Consider the following 19468-nt stretch of genomic DNA (forward strand, 5'->3'; position numbering starts at 1 on the left):
CTTGCAAACCTAAAGAATTGTCCAAAAAAACACATTTTCCCCACATTTCTGTGGTGGAAAGTTCCGGAATCTGCGTGGATCCACAAATTTCCACCCACCCTGCGTTCCCCAAAGTCTTACGAGAAAAACGGTACCTCACTTGTGTGGGTCGGTCAAGTGCCCGCGACAGGAAACGGCGCAAAACGCAACGTGGTCACACCTCAATTTCGCAGTGAAAAATGACCCTTTTTTGGCAAAATGTCTAGCTGTAGTTTTTGAACCCTAGCTCTGCGGGCACCTTGGGAAACCTAGCAAACCTATACATTTTTGAAAACTAGACACCCAGGGGAATCCAGGATGGGGTGACCTGACTGCCTCCCACCAGGGTCTGTTACCCAGAATCCCTTGCAAACCTAAAACATTGACATAAAAACACATTTTTCCCACATTTCTGTGGTGGAAAGTTCCGGAATCTGCGTGGATCCACAAATTTCCACCCACCCCGCGTTCCCCAAAGTCTTACGAGAAAAACGGTACCTCACTTGTGTGGGTCGGCCTAGTGCCCGCGACAGGAAACGGCGCAAAACGCAACGTGGTCACACCTCAATTTCGCAGTGAAAAATGACCCTTTTTTGGCAAAATGTCTAGCTGTAGTTTTTGAACCCTAGCTCTGCGGGCACCTTGGGAAACCTAGCAAACCTATACATTTTTGAAAACTAGACACCCGTGTGCTTCCAGGGAGGCATGGCTTGCATGGATCCCCCAACGTTTCCTTACCCAAAATCCCCTGCAAACCTCAATTTTAGCTGAAAAAAATCACATTTTTCACACATTTTTGTGTGGGAAAGTTGTGGCATCACCGGGCTCACTCAAATTTCCCACCACCCAGCGTCCCCCCGGGTCTCCCGGTAAAAATGGTGCCTCACTTGTGTGGGAGGCCCAAGTACCCGCGACAGGCAAGTGCCCAAAACGCAGTGAGGCGACATCAAAATTGCCTATCTCAAAACCACCTGGTTTTGCAAGGGGGGGTCACTTGGGTTTTTGGCCCGGTGCTCGGCAGCCATCTAGGGAAACCTACCAAGCCCATACATTTCTGAAAACTAGACACCCGGGGGCTTCCAGGGAGGTATGGCTTGCGTGGAACCCCCAACGTTTCCTTACCCAGAATCCCCTGCAAACCTCAAATTTAGCTGAAAAAATCACCTTTTTCACAAATTTTTGTGTGGGAAAGTTGAGGCATCACCGGGCTGACACAAATTTCCTACCACCCACCGTTCCCCCGGGTCTCCCGATAAAAACGGTGCCTCACTCGTGTGGGAGGCCCAAGTACCCGCGACAGGCAAGGGCCCAAAACGTATTGAGGCGACATGAAAATTGCCTACCTCAAAACGACTGGTTTTGCAAGGGGGGTCACCTGGGTTTTTGGCCCGGTGCTCGGCGGACACCTAGGGGAGCCTACCAAACCCACACATTTCTGAAAACTAGACACCCGGGGGACTCCAGGGAGGTATGGCTTGCGTGGATCCCCCAACGTTTCCTTACCCAGAATGCCCTGCAAACCTCAAATTTAGCTGAAAGAATCACCTTTTTCACACATTTTTGTGTGGGAAAGTTGAGGCATCACCGGGCTGACACAAATTTCCTACCACCCAGCGTTCCCCCGGGTCTCCCGATAAAAACGGTGCCTCATTCGTGTGGGAGGCCCAAGTACACCGTTTTTATCAGGAGACCCGGGGGAACGCTGGTTGGTAGGAAATCCCAGAGGGATTCCCTAGGGAATGCCTCATGCCGAGCTGGACTCGTCATGGGCACAGCGCGACTGTGCTCCATGACGAGTCCAGCTCGTCATGGGCATACAAGGGGTTAATGAGGGGGAAGCAAAACTAGCTGCCTTCCCTTCCTTGTCCCAAGAGTTTACTGATTGTCTCTTTGGGGTTATTACCTCTGGTTTCCCTTTGGAATCTGCCCCCTGAAGATCATGAAATTAGGAAGGGAGATGAATGTCTTTCACTGTACCTCTGTGCTCAATACAGCTATCTCATCAGGGCAGTACCCTCACACATTGAAAAAAGCGGTGGTGAAACCATTACTAAGAAAACCTACTTTGGATCCCTCTAAACTGAAAACCTATTGGCCTATGTCTTTGCTACCAGTTCCTGCAAAGATCTCGGCGAAGCATTTAAATCTCCATCTTAGCTCCTATTTGGAGCAACATCGTCTGCTTGATGCCTCCCAGCATGGGTTCAGAAGTGGCCATAGCCTGGAGACCGCTTTAACTTCTGCAATAAATGACATACGCATTCAAGTAGATGCTGGGTACACCTCTCTTTTAATTCTTCTAGACTTAAATCGTGGCTTTTGATACCATCTCGCCTACGAGGCTGGCTGGCCGTCTCAAAGAAATTGGGGTCACAGGCTCCGCTTTGAGGCTTTTGTCCTGATTTCTTACGAATTGGTTACAAAAGTAAAACTGGATCACTTCTACTCTAACACCACTCATACCTTTTGCGGAGTTCCACAGGGTTCATCATTGAGGCCAACCTTATTTAACATCTGTATTGCTCCTTTGGCCAAGGTTATTAGATTTTTTGGGCTAGAGGCATTGTCTCATGTGGCTGACACACAAATTATTGTGTCTATTACCAGTAGCATTGAGGCATCCGCTGCAAATTTTAGGAGCGACACAATGGTGACAAGACAGAATCCGGACCCGGCAGCAAGAGGCTGTTTAGGCATATCGTGGGTGCAGAGCAGCAAGGGCGGTGTGCCATTTTGCTCCCACCCCCCTACCGGGATCCATGAGGCTTCGAACGGACTGGCCTCTCTAGTAAACTCGTTCCTCTCCCCATAATTAATTACTTTACTTGGCGGATTTCACACTATTCAGTGTTTTTTTGTTTTTTCACACATCAGCCCACGGTTGGGTGGACCTTAGCGAGTTCACACCACCGGGGCTGCGCACATCCCCCTCTGGTCCTGACGAATGCCCGATTAACACTCCATGAGGCAGAAACATGTTGACCGCCACGGAGTGAACCAGGTCTTTTATTTTTTTGACCCTCACTCCTTTTTATTCCTTTCCATTCAAGCAAAATTAATAAAGTTTCTTTTTGACTTGATTGGACATTTTAAATTCACTTTCCCCACACAACCAACCCAGCTCCACAGTAACCTGGCGTCGCAGCACACTGGGATGACATTCGGTCGTCCCAGTGGAAGCCCAATGATGAAGCATGTCACCAACCAGGTTGGTGAGTGAGGGCTTTTTCATACCCACTGGGTACTGTTCCATAGTGGCCAAACTTACTTCCTATGAACATAACGGTTCACAGGGAATCTGAGGCTCGTTGCTCGTTTGATTGATGTACTGCATTGATTAGAGTGCCCCCTGTTTCATATTATTGTACACTGGCTTTGTTGTTTTTTGACACAAATTATTGTGTCTATTACCAGTAGCATTGAGGCATCCGCTGCAAATTTTAGGAGCGACACAATGGTGACAAGACAGAAGTCTAGATATTTGGCAGCCAACAATCTATATGGGCCCATTCCTGGTGGCCTGAAATGCTCAGCTCATGCCCCTTTCTAGCTTCAGCAGCAAAGAATCTTGGTGTCATAGTTGACAGCTCTCGCTCGTTTAACCCCCACATCAACACAACGGTCTCCACCTGTTTTGGTATCATCAGGATTCTGAGAAAGATCTTTCCTTGTCTCTCCTTTTCCTCCCGAAAGCAGGCAGCAGTGGCCCTGGTTCTGTCCAGATTGGTTTATTATAATTCGCTTTACTTGGACATCAATAAGGGTTCCACCCACAAATTGCAGATGGTACAGGATGCAGCGGCCAGACTTGTAATGGATCTTCCCAAATTCCATCCTGTTTCGGCATCTATTCTTAAGCTGCACTGGCTTCCCTTAGAAAAGAGAATTTTGTTCAAGGCCCTCTGCCTTGCCCATAAGGCTCTTCACAACTCGGATTCCGAAGGTATTAAACGGCTCTTCCTACGGTATGTCCCTACCAAACAACTGTGGTCTGCCAGCAAAAACTGGTTGGTAGTTCCCAGGTTCAGGACAGCTAGGTGGGGGCATGGAGGGGAGGGGAGAGAGCCTTTTGTGTTGCTGCCTCCAAGCTTTGGAATTCTCTTCCCTATCGATCTCTGGGCAAGACTCTCACCTCGTGTTTCGCAAGGCATTAAAAACATGGATCTTCACTCTTTAATTGCTAGGAATCCTCCGACCCTATCCTTAGCGTCTTGACGCCCTTGGGCAAAGATTGCACTCTATAAGACTAATTATCATTCATTCATTCATCGTTGCCAGTTTATTGTCATTGATGAAGGAGAAACTGGCATGTTAATCCTTTCAGACTTGTCGCTCACATTTGATACCGTCGATCACAACATCCTGCTTAAGATAGTAGAAGAAGAAGTTATCACCAGTAAGGTCCTAAAATGGATAAAATCTATTGTTTCATTGAGATCTCAATTGGTCACTGTTTCCCCTACTGTACGCTTCGAAGGTATACAACACTGTCTTCAAGGTCCAGCAAGGGTCATTCCTGTCGTACTTTCTGTTTAACAAATTAACATGTACATGCGGACCCTTGGTTAATTCCTTTGCCAAACAAGGGTACGCTTTTGAACGTATGCTGACTTTACTCCGTTTATTTTTAATGCATCTAAACCGCAAGAGTCTGTCAATCAACAGATAAGACCTTTAACTGAGGCATGCGTCATCATCCAGGGATGGACTGATCCCTACCAAAACCGAGTTCTTAACAATCACTGCTTCACCTGTAGTGGATTGGGACCTGTGCTTAATTAAGTCCTTCAGATTACAGCAGTGCATTACTTAGGAGTTCTTCTGGACAGCACCATGTCCCAGGTAGCCCAATCTATAAATGTGAGCCGCACCTTTTTCACGCACCTTCGCCTTCTAAAAAAGATTCTCTCCTTTATTGATTTGGAAGGAGAATAATAATAATAAGGCGTCTTACTACTGCCTCCACATAAAATGCTGCATACGAAAAATTACACTGAAAAGGTAATCGCCACGTTTGGCCTTTATTTCCTTTTACTCCTGACCCCAGAGACCACGATAACAGACTAACATGATACAGGCCTTGTATATCAGTGACCTTTTAAGTCTGAGGAAATACAACCGCTTTAAAAAGTACATGCAGTCGGAAAAATCCTGTTCGACTCATCCAAAGTCCCAGCAGAAAAGCATGCAATTATCTTGAATCTATTCGATTTACAAGGAGAAAAATGTCTGTAGCTGACATCCAGTGGCAAGGCTTAATCAGAGCGCGGCCCCAATCACTTCTGCATTCGGAGCACGTGGCTTTTCTTGCCCCTTACTGATTTCCTGCAATGTAACAGCAATCCAGTAGAAAGCATTTTTTCTGTTGGAACTTGCTTGAGGTTAACTTAAAGGTAAATAAACAGGCTCAATCTTGATCTTTACTCCTGACCTCAAAATATGACAGTCTGGTGATTTTCGAAATCTCTGTGTGCTCACTGCCCGTTCGTAAGTCATGTTCCATCCCTGCTTAAAGGAATGTCTGCCACATAACTGTCAATCTAAAAACCGTAAGCAAGGCAGCGGATTTTTCAAAGACATTTAGAAGTTTGCGGTTGTATGGGGAATTTTTCAGAAATTCAGATGTTGCAGTCAGAGCTGGAAATGGAGAAAACTTACTTCAAGATCCCACAAATTGTGGGGCCAAAATGTGGCAGCAGAAAAGGGGTGGAGTCACGAGGTCAGAGTAATGATAACTCTGGTGGTTAATGCACCTGCAGGGAAGAACTGTGTGCTATTAAGTCATAGGTTTGATTCATCATAAAACTGCTTAGAGTTAATGCGCCCGGCTGCCTGCAGTAAAGCACGTTTAACATGCAGGTAACTTATTTGTATTTTATTTAGATAGCTCGGTGGGTTGCTGCTTTTGTCGCAGACATCCTTGTGTTACCTGCAGGTCATAAGATATAACCCTTGTAGAGCCAGCATTGTGAGATATGAAATGTCATGAAGACTGTAGAACTGCAGACTGTAGAACCCACACGCGTTTTAAATTCGGATTTTGTGTTTCTCCAGAACAAGAGAACATAAAATGTAATGCCTACAAGTGTGGATGTTATGTTACATACACCTACACCTACCAGGCGCAACGCTCATTGGGATCAAAGGGCTTCAGCTCCCCCCTACCCCACCGTCGTGTGTGGCAGCCCGGGCTGAGACAGCTTCCCAGGCACACACAGAGCCCAGCATCCAGTACTTCACAGGTTTTTAAAAGACCATTCGCTTGTAAATGAGGCTTTGTTGTTTTTTCACCTCTTCTAGAGCCACTCTAACTACTGCTGGAAGAGTCAGTAAGTTAGTAATAGCTTTATAAATGGTTATCTGTGTATTTACCTAGACTGACAGGTACCTATGACATTCTTACAGTGCATACATGTCTTCTAGAAATAGGGAGTGGCAAAGTTACAAACCTAACTGAAAGTCAAGAGTGTTTTCTTAAGTCCATCGGAAAAGTGTTAAGGTCACGCAGCAGCGAGTGCCTGAGCAGGGTGAGATTTAAGAAAACACTCTTGACTTTGAGTCAGGTTTGTAACTTTGCCACTCCCTGTTTTTAGGTACGAGTGGGTAAATATGAAGTAACAATTTATTTTTCTTGTTTCTTTATATGAAAAATTCATTTTAATGCATAACGAAGATTTCCTTTTAATTAAATGTTAGTGTTACTTGGTATTCCAATGCTTTTAGTTCAATTTATGCCTGTGTTTCCAGGCCTAAGTTTAGAAGTACAAAAAAAAAAAAGAGTTGGGAAGTCATTAGCACGGAAGTTTGAATACCTACGAACAAAGAGGATGTTTGAATTATTTGCCTTCACCGCGCCATCGGTGATACTACATGATTAAGTAGGATTTCTTCACGCATAGTCCTTTTTTAAACCGTAATTATATACAATAAGCATAGGGCAGATTTACCGTTAATATATGGGGAAAACATTAAGTGACAGTTTGAGGAATTAACTAAATAATACATCTCAAAAACAACATCAAATATGTAGCATATTATTTAGTTCGTTTGCTGGATTGGAGGATGTCTACATCCGGATCCAATCAAAAAGGCACTTCTGGTGCGCAGAGAAGTAGACCCGAGCTCGAGGTCGATCGAAGTAGGACTAGTTAAGTCTAGAGCTTAATTCTACATATGACTTATCAAATTGGGCATGTGAAATGCGTGCGACTTAATTTTTTTTAATCAATGACCCTGTATTTTGTTAAATACTGCAGTGTTCGTTATCTCTGCCTGGAAGATCAATCTAGGATGGTATGCCATGGGCTTAGAAGTACATGTACAGCAGCTCACCACAACCAAGCTTTGTATGGTACACACTGGGGACAGTTCAGAAACTTACCTGCTTCAGCAGCTAGGTACAAGGAGTAACTTATTTGAGAAAATTAAATGGTATTTTGGGGCTCTGGAGAGCCGTGTTGGCTTGTGCCATCTTTAAGTGTGAATGTCTTGTCTCCCAACTTGCAAGCTCAATAATAATGCAAGTCCACTGAGGTCACTCCCGTTTTACTGGCATGAGAGCCCAGAGCTCGGCTCTGAGGCCAAGAAGCAGCCTCTTTTAGAACTGGACTACTGGCGTCTCTATTTGGTCTATGGTAGACTGACTTGTGGTGGCACTGTAATTCTAGTTAGGGCATTGTATTTTTCTTGCTCTTCTGTAAGGGAATTGCCTACTGTCTCTTTGTGGAAAAGTTTTGTTCACTTTTCTCTAACCAGAGTCCTATACCTCTGTCATGTCGGGGACGATGCATGCATATTGTAAATGTGTGAAGATAAGTGTGAGGCCTGTGTGTAAGTCTGACTGCGTGCATAGTGTAGGCGGCTAAGTGTGTGTGTTTACTTGTAAATGGGCCTGGGTTTGTGTTATGGCTGGCCCAGGAGGTTTATGATGAAACTGGGATCCTGCGTGTTTTTGTTTTTTCCTTTTGATCCCTGATAGCTGTTCCTGTGACTGGGAAAGGTTGCGATTTAGCATTTGAAGTAGCTGTACTGCCTCTGGCAGAGCATTACCAGCCCAACCTACTCTTTCTGCTGGTGCTCTGCATCCCAAAATAATTTGGAGCCCATATGCATTCCTGCTGGACCAGCCCATATTGGCCCAGGAGAATGGCAGTGTATCGAGACCCCAGCATGCACTGATGAAGCAGTGATCATGCCCTCCCAGAATTGAAGGAGACACTCAAATAATTTAAAAGGTACAGACAATTCAATTGATCAGCTCTGATTGGAGGTACTGGGTCACTTGACAAGTAGTTGGGTCTCTGATATCTTATTACCCAGAGAATGAGCTACACACCAGTGTAGCTGAGCGGAACTGTGGACAAGGGATACAACTTTTGTAGGAAGCTGGCTAACTATATACTATACCAAAGTAAGGTATAGTGTGCACAGAGTCCAGGGAGTCCCAAAAGGTATGGCAAAGGCTATTTTAGGTAAGTACTAACAGCGCTCTTTTTGGTAGTGTGGGCAAGCAATTAGGCTTATCCAGAGGGTGTGTTAAGCATTTACTGTATTCACTCAATCAAGACTGATACACACACACACACACACACAAACTGAATCCAGAACAATTGGGTACGTATAAAAAAGGTATACTTGTATTTTATTTCCAGAACCAAGCAGGACTTGGTACAAGTAGGTAAATATACTTTCAATGGTAAATCTTTACACAGATATGCAATTCTATGTCAGGACTGGAGGCTCTGATTATGCTTTTCCTTTCTTCGCTTCATTCATATAACATTTTTCAGCAGCCTTAGAAAAGCAACATCGAAATTTTATCCCAACAAAAGGGGAAAATATTCTTGGAAGAGAACAAACTGAAACAAGTTTGCGATCAGACTACAACTTCCATGAGTCCATAGGTTATATCCAACATTTGTCCTTTCACAGTGTCCACAGAGCATAGAAAGACCCTCCACTGCAGTTGTCCCTCCTCTTTCTTCGCTGCTTCCCAGACAAAGCTAAGTCACAATTCTTTTCTCTTGACTATACTTCTTCATACTTCTCAATAGATTTACAACCACTCTACTACGGAACATCTTGGCTCTGATTTCCTTAAACTGATCTGTCTCCTGGTTAAGGTGTGTTCATCTTTGTTACATTTTTTCCTGTTCTTGTAATATAGATTTTGTCCACTCTTATTGTTTCTCATGTTTTTTTTTAACATTATTTTGTCATCTTTGCATGTGTCTACATATATTTTTAAGCTGTGATTTTGTCTTCTTACCAGTAGCTCTTTTTTTCACCACTTTTTCTGCATTTTTCCCCTTTTGTATGTCAGATCTGCAGAGATACTGTAGATGCTTCTGTTGCTTTTTCCTCCAAATTTTTGTAGGCAATCTGTGTGCAGTTATGTATATATTGTTCTGTAAAACAAAATAAGTATATTAATGTTTACTCTCGCCAATGAACCAACTACTTCACTACTGACTTACACATAATACAAAAACAGTTGTTATGTTATGTTGCAGTTTTGAATCTACAGATGAACCTAGCTATATAACTACATGCACTTACTTCAATATACCAAACCCTAAGCAAAATACAAAACTTTATTAGTTACCTTTTAACATTATAGCACCCTCTCCTACAACACAGCTGCACCTTATCTCAGTTCTCACTTATACATGGTAAAACACCTTATCCCTTCTGTAGTAAATTTTAAAATGAACATCAACCAAAGGGTTGAAGTATGTAGTGTCTCAACACTGTAAATCTGAAAACACAACATAAGAGCTATTTGTGTGTCTCTCTACCACTCTGTCACTGGTGTATTTAGTATCTCAGTACTTTTCTACTAAAATGTATCACATTAAAATTTTAGGAAACAGTGCATATAAAAATCTGTACATTAATCACTATCAGAGCATATAGCTCAATAATTCTTCTGAGTACATGCCAAGAATGTGTGACAGGTTCCATATATAATTCACCAGATGGTTCTAAAAGACTACATAATCCTCACAAGAACTTGCAAATACATGTGTTTGTAGTTGAATACATCAATATTTCCTGGATGATTGAATGAGTGCATAGGTAGTGCTAGGTGATCCCCTGAGGATACAGATAGTGCCTGGATGATTCCTTGAGAATATAAGCACTGCATGGGTCGTTTCATATCCGCATAGTTATTGTCTGCATGTTTGCATGAGTACGTCGCTATTATCTGGGTATTTGGATGAGTACATGAGTGCCTGAATGATTAGATAAGTGCATGACCAAATGCCTCAATAATTCAATACATGCATAGATAGTGGGTGGATGATTAAATTCATGCAACTCTAGTGACTGGATGATTGCAGGAGTGCATGCGTAGTATATAGGTGATTTATAGAGTGCATGGTTAGTGCATACATGATTTTTTAAGTGCATACATAGCACCTAGCAGATTGGACGAGTGCATGAGCAGTATTTCAGTGATTGGTTGAGTACATGGCTGCTGCCCATGCGTTTTTGGTTGAGTGAACAAGTAGTGCCTGGGTGTTTAGGTAAGTACATGGGTAGTGCCTGGATAATTGAATGAGTGCATAAGCAGTCCCTGACTGATTAGATGAGTGCACGACTAGTATCTGAATGACTGCATGAGGCCATTGTTAAAGTTTGAGTGATTGGATGAAAGCAAGTATACTACTGGGGTGATTGTATTAGCGCAATAGCATTGCCTCAGTAATTGAATGAGTGCATAGGTACTGGATGGGTGATATTTTACAGCAATGGTACTGCCTGCATAATTGGATGAGTGCATGGGTTGTGCCTCAGTATTTCGATGAGTGAAAGGGTTGTAAATGGGTGTTTGAATCAGTGCACAGGTTATGCCTGGGTGTTTGAATGACTGCATAGGTACAGCCTTGGTGATTGTATAAGTGAATGGTTAGTGCATGGGTGAGTGGATGAATACATGGGTAGTGCCTGCATAGTTCAAAGGCTACATAATTAATACCTGCATGTTTGCAAGAGTGCATAAGTAGTGCCTGGGTAACTGAATAAGATTGTAGACAGTACGTGAGTGATTTGATGAATGCCTTAGTAGTGACTGACTGATTAATTGGATGAGTGCCTGAGTAGTGCCTGGATTACTGCGAAAGTACCTCCATTGCTGTTAGATACATAACAGTTGTAACTATACTATGACTCATTGTTTAAGTCCTCCTGTCAATATGAAACTACCTGTTTTAGTGTATCTACCCTTTTCTACTGAGCTATGTGTGAGTGAATTCTAGATTTCACAATTGATTTATAATTGGATACATAGCTGTATAGGAGCATACACTGGTCTGTTACTCAGCGTGCTCATGCATCAGTACGTTTTTAAAACTGAAAACAAAGATTCTCACTTTTGCAAAACACAAAACCTTTTCTTAATGGCATACCTACATCATTTCTCAAATATTTATTGTGTTTTTAAAACATATATTGAGCATTTCTCAAAGACAAGTTACACACCAAGTGAAGCTAGCACAATATGTCTGACGAGATATTCTGCACTATTAACCTCCTCAATTTTAAACAGAGCATGCTTAAAGAAGTGCGTCTCCCTCACCAGATACATGAAATTTATAACAGCCTTAAAGAACATAGATCACCATGTAAACATATATGTGATTTCATAATAGATATTACAACTTCAGGCCATCTTTCCAAAAATATATAGTTCTCTAAATCTTTAAGTATACGCAATATATAACTATCTGCCACCGTAAAACTCATATCTCACCAGCTAAGCATATGCAAACCGATCATATAAGTTAAAAACCACATTGACAAACACTTAATAATACATACCTAACAAGTATTACTACTTTATAATTCATATGCAGGCAGAGCACATCTCTTTATGTTTTATTCTTGACTACACTACTCCTGCTTAATAATGTGACAAAAAGTACTACAGTTCCCAGAATGCAAATAACATAGATCTGTCTGTTCTGCACATGATACTTAGACATTTAAAACAGTGTCATTTTTAAAGGCATTCCTCGTGGTAACTTTCAACAGTATTAACATCTTAAACACATACCCTCTGCCAGATACAGTTCATCTGATATATTGTATTCACATCACTGTGATACTCTTTTTTTTTAAATCAAATCTTGCATATAAATCTTCATTTCTAATGTACATGTTTTGAATAATTAAAAAGTTATATACATACCAGTGAATTGAGTTTATAGATTATATTGTTGTTTTATCTCTTTCTGGATAGTTTTGACACTGTTAAGATTTATGAAAAATTAAGCACAAGAACGGTACACAATTCTCATAGAAAGCAACTATAAAGTGACAACCTATTCAACTTTCCACTCTATAGTCATGGGAAAGGCAGCAAATGAAATCATGCGTTTCATTTTAAAATACTGTATCCCCACTTGTGATTGGTTAGCATCTGTTAACCCTTTTCCTCGCTTTCAAAAAGAGATTCCCGTCTAGATGTTTTCATGATGTTTTTGCGTTCATCGTAGAGTAGTTGCAAAAAAAGGGAATCCAAACCTATATTTACCTTCAGTTGTTTTTTAATTTAAATACTGCACAGCACTTTATTACATAGTCCTGAGTTGGAAATTAAAGTTTACCATTACCTAAAATATGTCATAACTCCTCAACTTTAAAAAAATGGTTGTCTCTTTAACACCTCCCCGCCCCCCAATATACTCTTAGCTCAGTGTACATAGCAACTCAGTGGAACCAGTCGGTTACAAGTTCACAGAACATTCTAGAAAGAACATGCTACTTCCAAATGAGATACAGCAGGTGTGGTTTACTCAACAGATTCAAAAGCATATCCATGTCTGTATTACATTTCTTTTTTTAAACAACAGCCAATAATATGACTTTTAGCTATTGCATCCAATACACCACCTAATTTTAATACACCACCTAATTTTAATCACTTACTTGCCGGCAGCATCCAATGAAATGTATCTTTTTTTTTTTTTAAGAAAACACCTCCATTTTAACAGATTTTTATTTGGAAAACTACCTCATTCAGATTCAGCCTTCTCCTGACTACTATTGTGGATTATGGGCCACAGCTATGTCTACTGGGCTAAAGAGGCTGCAAAAAAGAGAGATATTGACAGGCACTAGACTTTGCCAAATGTGGAGATTACTTGGTTTGGCCAGAGAGGATTAACGTTTCATCAGTTGCTGGCTTTGGTTAAAACTATTGTGAATTGCCAAGCTCCTCACCTCATGATTGTGCACTGCAGTGGCAATGACCTAGGCATATTGACTGGGGTAGGGCTGGAAATCCTAATGAAAAATACTTTTGCTTTTCCCTCACATTGTCTTGGTGTACACTCTAACATATGCCACAGACAAAGTGGAAGTGGTCTAATCAATTCTGTCCAATGATTGACAAAGCAGGAAAAAAAGCTTAATAAAACTGTTTCTGTTTTCCTAAGAGACAATAACATGGGCTCTATCTACAACAACCTTCATTTTAACGTGCAAGGAATCTATAAAAGTGATGGAGTTCACTTTACAGACGAAGGGAGAAGGGGGTTGCTGAGCAACCAGTAACTCTGCATACAGTCTTATCTGTAGATGTCTTATATACACTCTCAACATAAAGGCTCTTGTCAAACATTTTAACAAAAAATTCCTTCTAAACATTACAATACACGTATTACTAACTACATCACTGTTTAAAAAACATATTTGTACACATATCTTTCTAGTCAGTTTTTTAAAAACTGTTTGATCCCTACTTTCTGCCTTTGCGATGACGCTGATAGACGCGATGACTTTGGTAACCGTGACGATTGCGCCTTTTTTGGGGAGGTGGTAAACACATATATGCACACATTTTACAGTATTTTTGATGCTAGGGGGTTTTTACTGCACAGCTTTAAGTCATATTTTTATAGGGCGTTAGTATAAAAACTATTTTTTAAACCGATTTTCCGTTTTCGCTATGATGCTGGGCGCCGCGAAGATACCGGTAGCCGTGATCACCGTGAATACGTCGCGAAATGACAAAAAAGCACTCATTCAATGGCCACCACCACATACAAAACTTATAACTGCAAAATAGATTATACCGAACACACTAAACATCTTAATATCTAAAAGAATCTATAATAGCATGTACAACTCCCTTAATATCTCTATAACATTGTGTATAATTCTTTCAGTGGAATCGGTGACTGCATGCATCAATGTATCAATAAGTCTCTCATTCACTGTATAAGTATTACAGTGGACCTGTGACATGGTGCATTAGTCTATCAATAGTTCTGTAACAAACTGCATGACTCTCTCAGTGTATCTATGAGTGGGTGCATCAGTGTCTCAATAGATATGTGACTGGTTGCATAAGTCTCTCAGTCGATCTGTAAGTAGGTGCATGATTGCGTTGCCACTGCTTAAATATCTGAATGAACTGCAGGAAGAGAAACTAGGCTACAGTTCCACCAATGATTAAACTATACTACCTACAGCTTCAGTCTCGCTGTCTCCTGCAAATACTTTTGCAATGTCAATGTCAAATATTTTTATAAAGCGCACAAATTACCAAAAGGTCTGAGGGCGCTAGCAGCCAAGACAAAAAAGACGGACAGTGACTGAAATGCTCAAATACCTAAATTTATTGAGATAAAAGCCAAGTCTTCAGCTTTCTTCGAAAGTGTAGATGGTCCGTTATGGATAACAGCTCCAATGGAAGCTTATTCCAAAGCAAAGGAGCTAAATATGAAAAGGATTGGCCACCATTGCGGACCGTCCGAATACGTGGTTGAACAAGAAGAAATCTAGAATCTAGAAATCTTGACCGCAAAGAACGTCCGGGAACATACCATTGGTGTTTTTTGCCGGATATAGTGGCCCAGTTCCATACATTATCTTATGAGTAAGGCTTAAGATTTTAAAACGCCCTCTTTGGCGGACCGAGAGCCAGTGCAGAGTTTTAAGAGTAGGAGCAGAAGGAGTACGGGAAGGGAGATTGAGAACCAATCTGGCGGCCGTGTTCTGAAGGATTTGGAGCTTGGAAAGTAAGTCTTGATTAAGTGCGGTGAACAGGGCATTACCATAGTCCAGGCGACTAATAATAAGTCCCTGGACCAATGGTTTCCTTGCTTCAATGGGTAACCATTTAAAGATCTTTCGCAGCTTGCGCATAATCCCAAAACAGGTTCCAAGCACTTGGTTAATATGAGCATTCAAGGACAGGGAATTGTCAATTGTAATACCCAAATTGCGGACTGCTAGCTTTGGCGAGGGACAGGTACCCAGCACTGACGGCCACCAGTCACAGGTCCAGAGCTGTTCCGCTTTCCCAAACAGAATAACCTCCGTCTTACCGCCATTCAACTGGAGCATATTTAGATTCATCCAGTCATTGATCCGAATCATACAGTTCTTAAAACGGTCTTGAACGTCATCTTGGTCAGAAGAAAAGTAACAAGCAGCTGGGTATCATCGGCGTAAGACAAGGTTTCAATCCATATGACCTGATGATATCCGCTAGAGGTGTTAAGTATACGTTGAACAGCATGGGGCTAAGAATAGAACCCTGCGGAACCCCGACTGTTACTGGATACGTACAGGAGACAATCTCATCCACAGAAACCGTAGTGAAACGATCAGCCAGATAGCTCTCGAACCAATCCAAGGCCTTCCCTCTGATACCCACCTCCCACAGACGGGGTTTGAGAATTCTGTGGGAGATGGTGTTGAATGCTGCAGACAGATCCAAAAGGACCAAGATTGCAGATTCTTGATGGTCCAATGCAAGCCTGATATTGTCCACTACTTCAATAACTGCGGTCTCCGTGCTGTGAGCAGCACGGAAGCCTGATTGAGAAGGATCAAGGAGCCTATAGGTCTCAAAATGGGCAGTGAAACGTTTGTTGACTAAGTGCTCCAGTACCTTCCCAAAATAGGGAAGCAATGAAATAGGGCGGTAATTTACAGGTGCACTAGGGTCAGCTAGGGTTTTTTTAAGAATGGGCTTAACCTGCGCAAGTTTCCATCTCTGTGGGACCGTAGCTTGGTTCAATGACAGGTTAAAAATAGTGGTTAAAACATACGCAAGCAGTGGTAACATTTTAGCACAGGAGCGAGGAGGAAAGGGGTCGGCTGGAGAACCAGATTTAATCCTTCTTAGACTTTCAAGAACTTCGATTTTTGTTATGGGTTCAAACTCTGTTAATAAGGGGGCCTTATCAAATTCTGGCGAGGATATGTACGCCCTGTAAGTCCAAGTCTACTCTCAATTAAATCATGCCCCGTGATTCTATAGACATTTTCTTTTTTTTTCTTTTTTTTTTAATATATTTTTTTTTTTTAATTTTTTTTTAATTTTAATTTTATTTTTTAACCAGACAGCATTATTACAGTAACAGGTTTCCTGAGGTACCAGCCAGCAGCTAGATCAAGTTCCAAGTCAAATTGGACAATGCAATACATACATAAAATACAGGGGATAGAAGACATAGGCGGCATCACGTAACCATAATAGTAATAGCAGGGGCGTAGAGTCACGACAGCCATAATCCCACATACATGTCAAAGATTCTCCACCAATAGCTATTATTTATTCCATCAGTGGCCCCCAGATCTTTCGTGCCTAAGCCATGCCTTTCCTGCCTTTGCATTGATATAATACCCTCTCCAGGTTATAAATGTGATATAGTCTAGCATGCCAAGCCTGGTAATTTGGGGGATCTATGTCCTTCCACCTGGTAGAAATAAGTAACCGATAGATGGCAGTGACCATAAAGCAAAAGTAAGTTGAACTGTGGTTTAACTGTAAGCTTTTGTCAAAACCCAGAATCATCATAGTTGGAGTTAGTGGTATTGGTTGCCCCAGGTTTTGACATAGAAAACGTTCAATGCCTGCCTTAAAACTATTCAGTTTACTACAGTCAAAAAACATATGGCTAGTGTCCGCCAGGCCCTGGTCACATCTAGGACACTTATTATTAACCCTTCTTCCCCATGCCCAGAGTTTGGCTGGAGTAAAATACAGTCTAAACAACGTTTTAAAGGTTTGGGCTTTAAGATTGGCGGTCAAAAAGGTCTTATTAGACAGCTCAAGTGATCTACAAATGTCTACATCCGGGTTATTTAATTTATCTGCCCAGGCACTTTCTACCTTAGAGAGATCGTCCATTGTGGCCGTCGTCAGCATTATATACACATCCTTAACTCGATATTGTTTTTTATTCAGATATTCTAATAATGGGATTGTAAGAAGGTTAAATGGTTGTGGAACCAAACTATTTATAGTCGCCCTAATTTGTATATATTTGAAGATGGTTCGGGAATCGACTCCGTATCGTTCCTGAAGGTCTCGAAACAAAACCACCCCATTTAAATCAGTAATATCTCCTATACTTCTGATTCCTGCTTCTTCCCATGTTCTCCCTATATTATCATACTGTATCGCCGGAAAAGCAGATGTGCGCCACAACAGTATATATCTATGAATTCTGGGAATTTCCAAATGTTTACAGATCTTCCGCCATACGTTCCCAGCTGCTCTAATAATCTTAAAACGCGTTTTTTTATAGTAACTGCCTTCCAGCTGCCTTAAGGCGAGCCCTGGCGCTTATTTACCCATTGCAAGTTCATAAATAGATGGTATATCCTTGTCCCCTTCTAGGACGCTGATTACCCCTGCTGAATCTGGGGTCTGTGGCCTGAATAAAACACTCATATGTTGCAGCATTACTGCCCAGAAATAGAACAGCATATTTGGGACCGCGGGTCCGCCCCGATGTTGTGGTAAGGATAAGTATTTTATTGATCTTCTGATTTTCCCATAGCCCCAAATAAATTGACTAAACATTTGCTCCATCTGTTTAAATAGTACATTTTCCGGTTCTAATGGTATACAGCGAAATAAATAAAATATTTTAGGAAACATCGTCATTTTGATGACATTTACTCTACCGATGATAGATAAATGTAAGTTATCCAGTCTCTTCAGCTCACCGTTAATTTTTGTAACTAATGGTGACAAATTTTTATCCCATATTGTACCAACCTCCGCTGTTAGCGTTATACCCAAATACGTGGCTGACTCTGTCCGACGTGGATCCAGAAACTGCGTGTTTTTCGAACATATAATTGAGTTTTGTCCGTGTTTAAACTATATCCTGACAGTTTCCCAAATTCTGCTGCAAGCCTCTCAATCTGATTTATAGCCGCGAGCGGATCCGTAGTAATTACAGCAATGTCATCTGCATAGGCTAAAAGTTTGGTTTTATATCCGAGGATCTCTACTGATTTAATTAGTTGATCCTCCATTATGGACTTAATCAAAGGATCGATATAAAGGGCAAATAATATAGGGGAACACAGACACCCCTGCCGTGTCCCACGAGTAATCCTGATCCTACCAGACTCCTTTCCCATTAACTGAATTCTAGCATGTGCGTTATAATACATGACCTGTATGGCAGTTAATATCCGTGGGCCGAATCCCTTAAGACTTAAGTTTTTCCACAGGTATGCCCATTCGACTTGATCAAAGGCTTTTTGAGCGTCGAGCAGAATCAGCGACATTTGTATCCCAGAGGCCTCGGCAATATCAAATAATGAAATAACTCTGCGGATATGATCCGTAGTACTTTTACCGGGGATGAAGCCATGTTGCCATGGACTAACAAGAGTCCCAATTATCTTAGACAATCTTATGGCCAATATCTTTGAATACAATTTCTCGTCTGCATTAATTAAAGAAATTGGCCTATAAGCGGCGGGATCCTCAGGCTTCTTGGCCTTCTTAAAAAATATCACGATGTTTGTATCCTGCCAGGATTGTGGTGCAACCCCCTTCTATTGAACTGACAAAAACAGATCCAACAATAAAGGAGTCAATTCTGTTTGCAAAGCTCTATATATTTCGATCGAGATCCCATCCGGGCCCGATGCTTTGCCTAAAGCCATTGTACTTAGGGCCTCGGAAACCTCACTCAACGTAATGTCCGCTTCAAGTCCCAACAACTGAGGATCTTCATTACCTAATACTGTCCCTATTTCTTCCGTTATCGGGTCCCTAGATCTATAGAGGTCCTGATAGAAATCCATAAGTACATTTAATATACCTGTTAAATCTGTAACCAACGTACCATCCTTCCCTCTTAATTTTGAGATATTGTTTACCGTCGCCCTTTGTTTGATTCGCAATGCCAGATGTTTCCCAGTCATTTCCCCATACTCATAGTTCTCCCGTGTAGCCATTTGAAACCTTTCCGCTCCCCTTTTATTATAAATTCCGTTAATTTTGGCCTTAGTCCTAATTACTTTTAACTCTAAATCCGTTTGCCGCTCAATCTGTTTATGTACTATAGCTTCCATATGTTGTCTCTCATTCGTACTCAGTTCCTCTATGAGGGCCAGTGTTTCCCCTCTCAGTTGTCTTTGATGGAATAGACCAAAACTAGTAATTTCACCTCTGAGTCCA

The 19468-nt window shown here is 41.6% G+C and overlaps 1 protein-coding gene across 3 annotated transcripts in view; it reads right to left on the reverse strand.

The window, feature by feature from the left end:
• KIAA0825 (KIAA0825 ortholog) overlaps positions 1-19468 on the reverse strand; it is a 2097552-nt gene that overhangs the window by 2042792 nt on the left and 35292 nt on the right. For all 3 annotated transcript variants that reach the window (XM_085632475.1, XM_085632476.1, XM_085632477.1), the window contains exon 2: positions 9287-9425. The gene's annotated coding sequence lies outside the window, so the exon portion shown is untranslated. The remainder of the gene's footprint in view (positions 1-9286; positions 9426-19468) is intronic.

This window comes from Triturus cristatus, chromosome 2_1 (assembly GCF_964204655.1).
Source record: "Triturus cristatus chromosome 2_1, aTriCri1.1, whole genome shotgun sequence".
NCBI classification, from domain to species: Eukaryota; Metazoa; Chordata; class Amphibia; order Caudata; family Salamandridae; genus Triturus; species Triturus cristatus.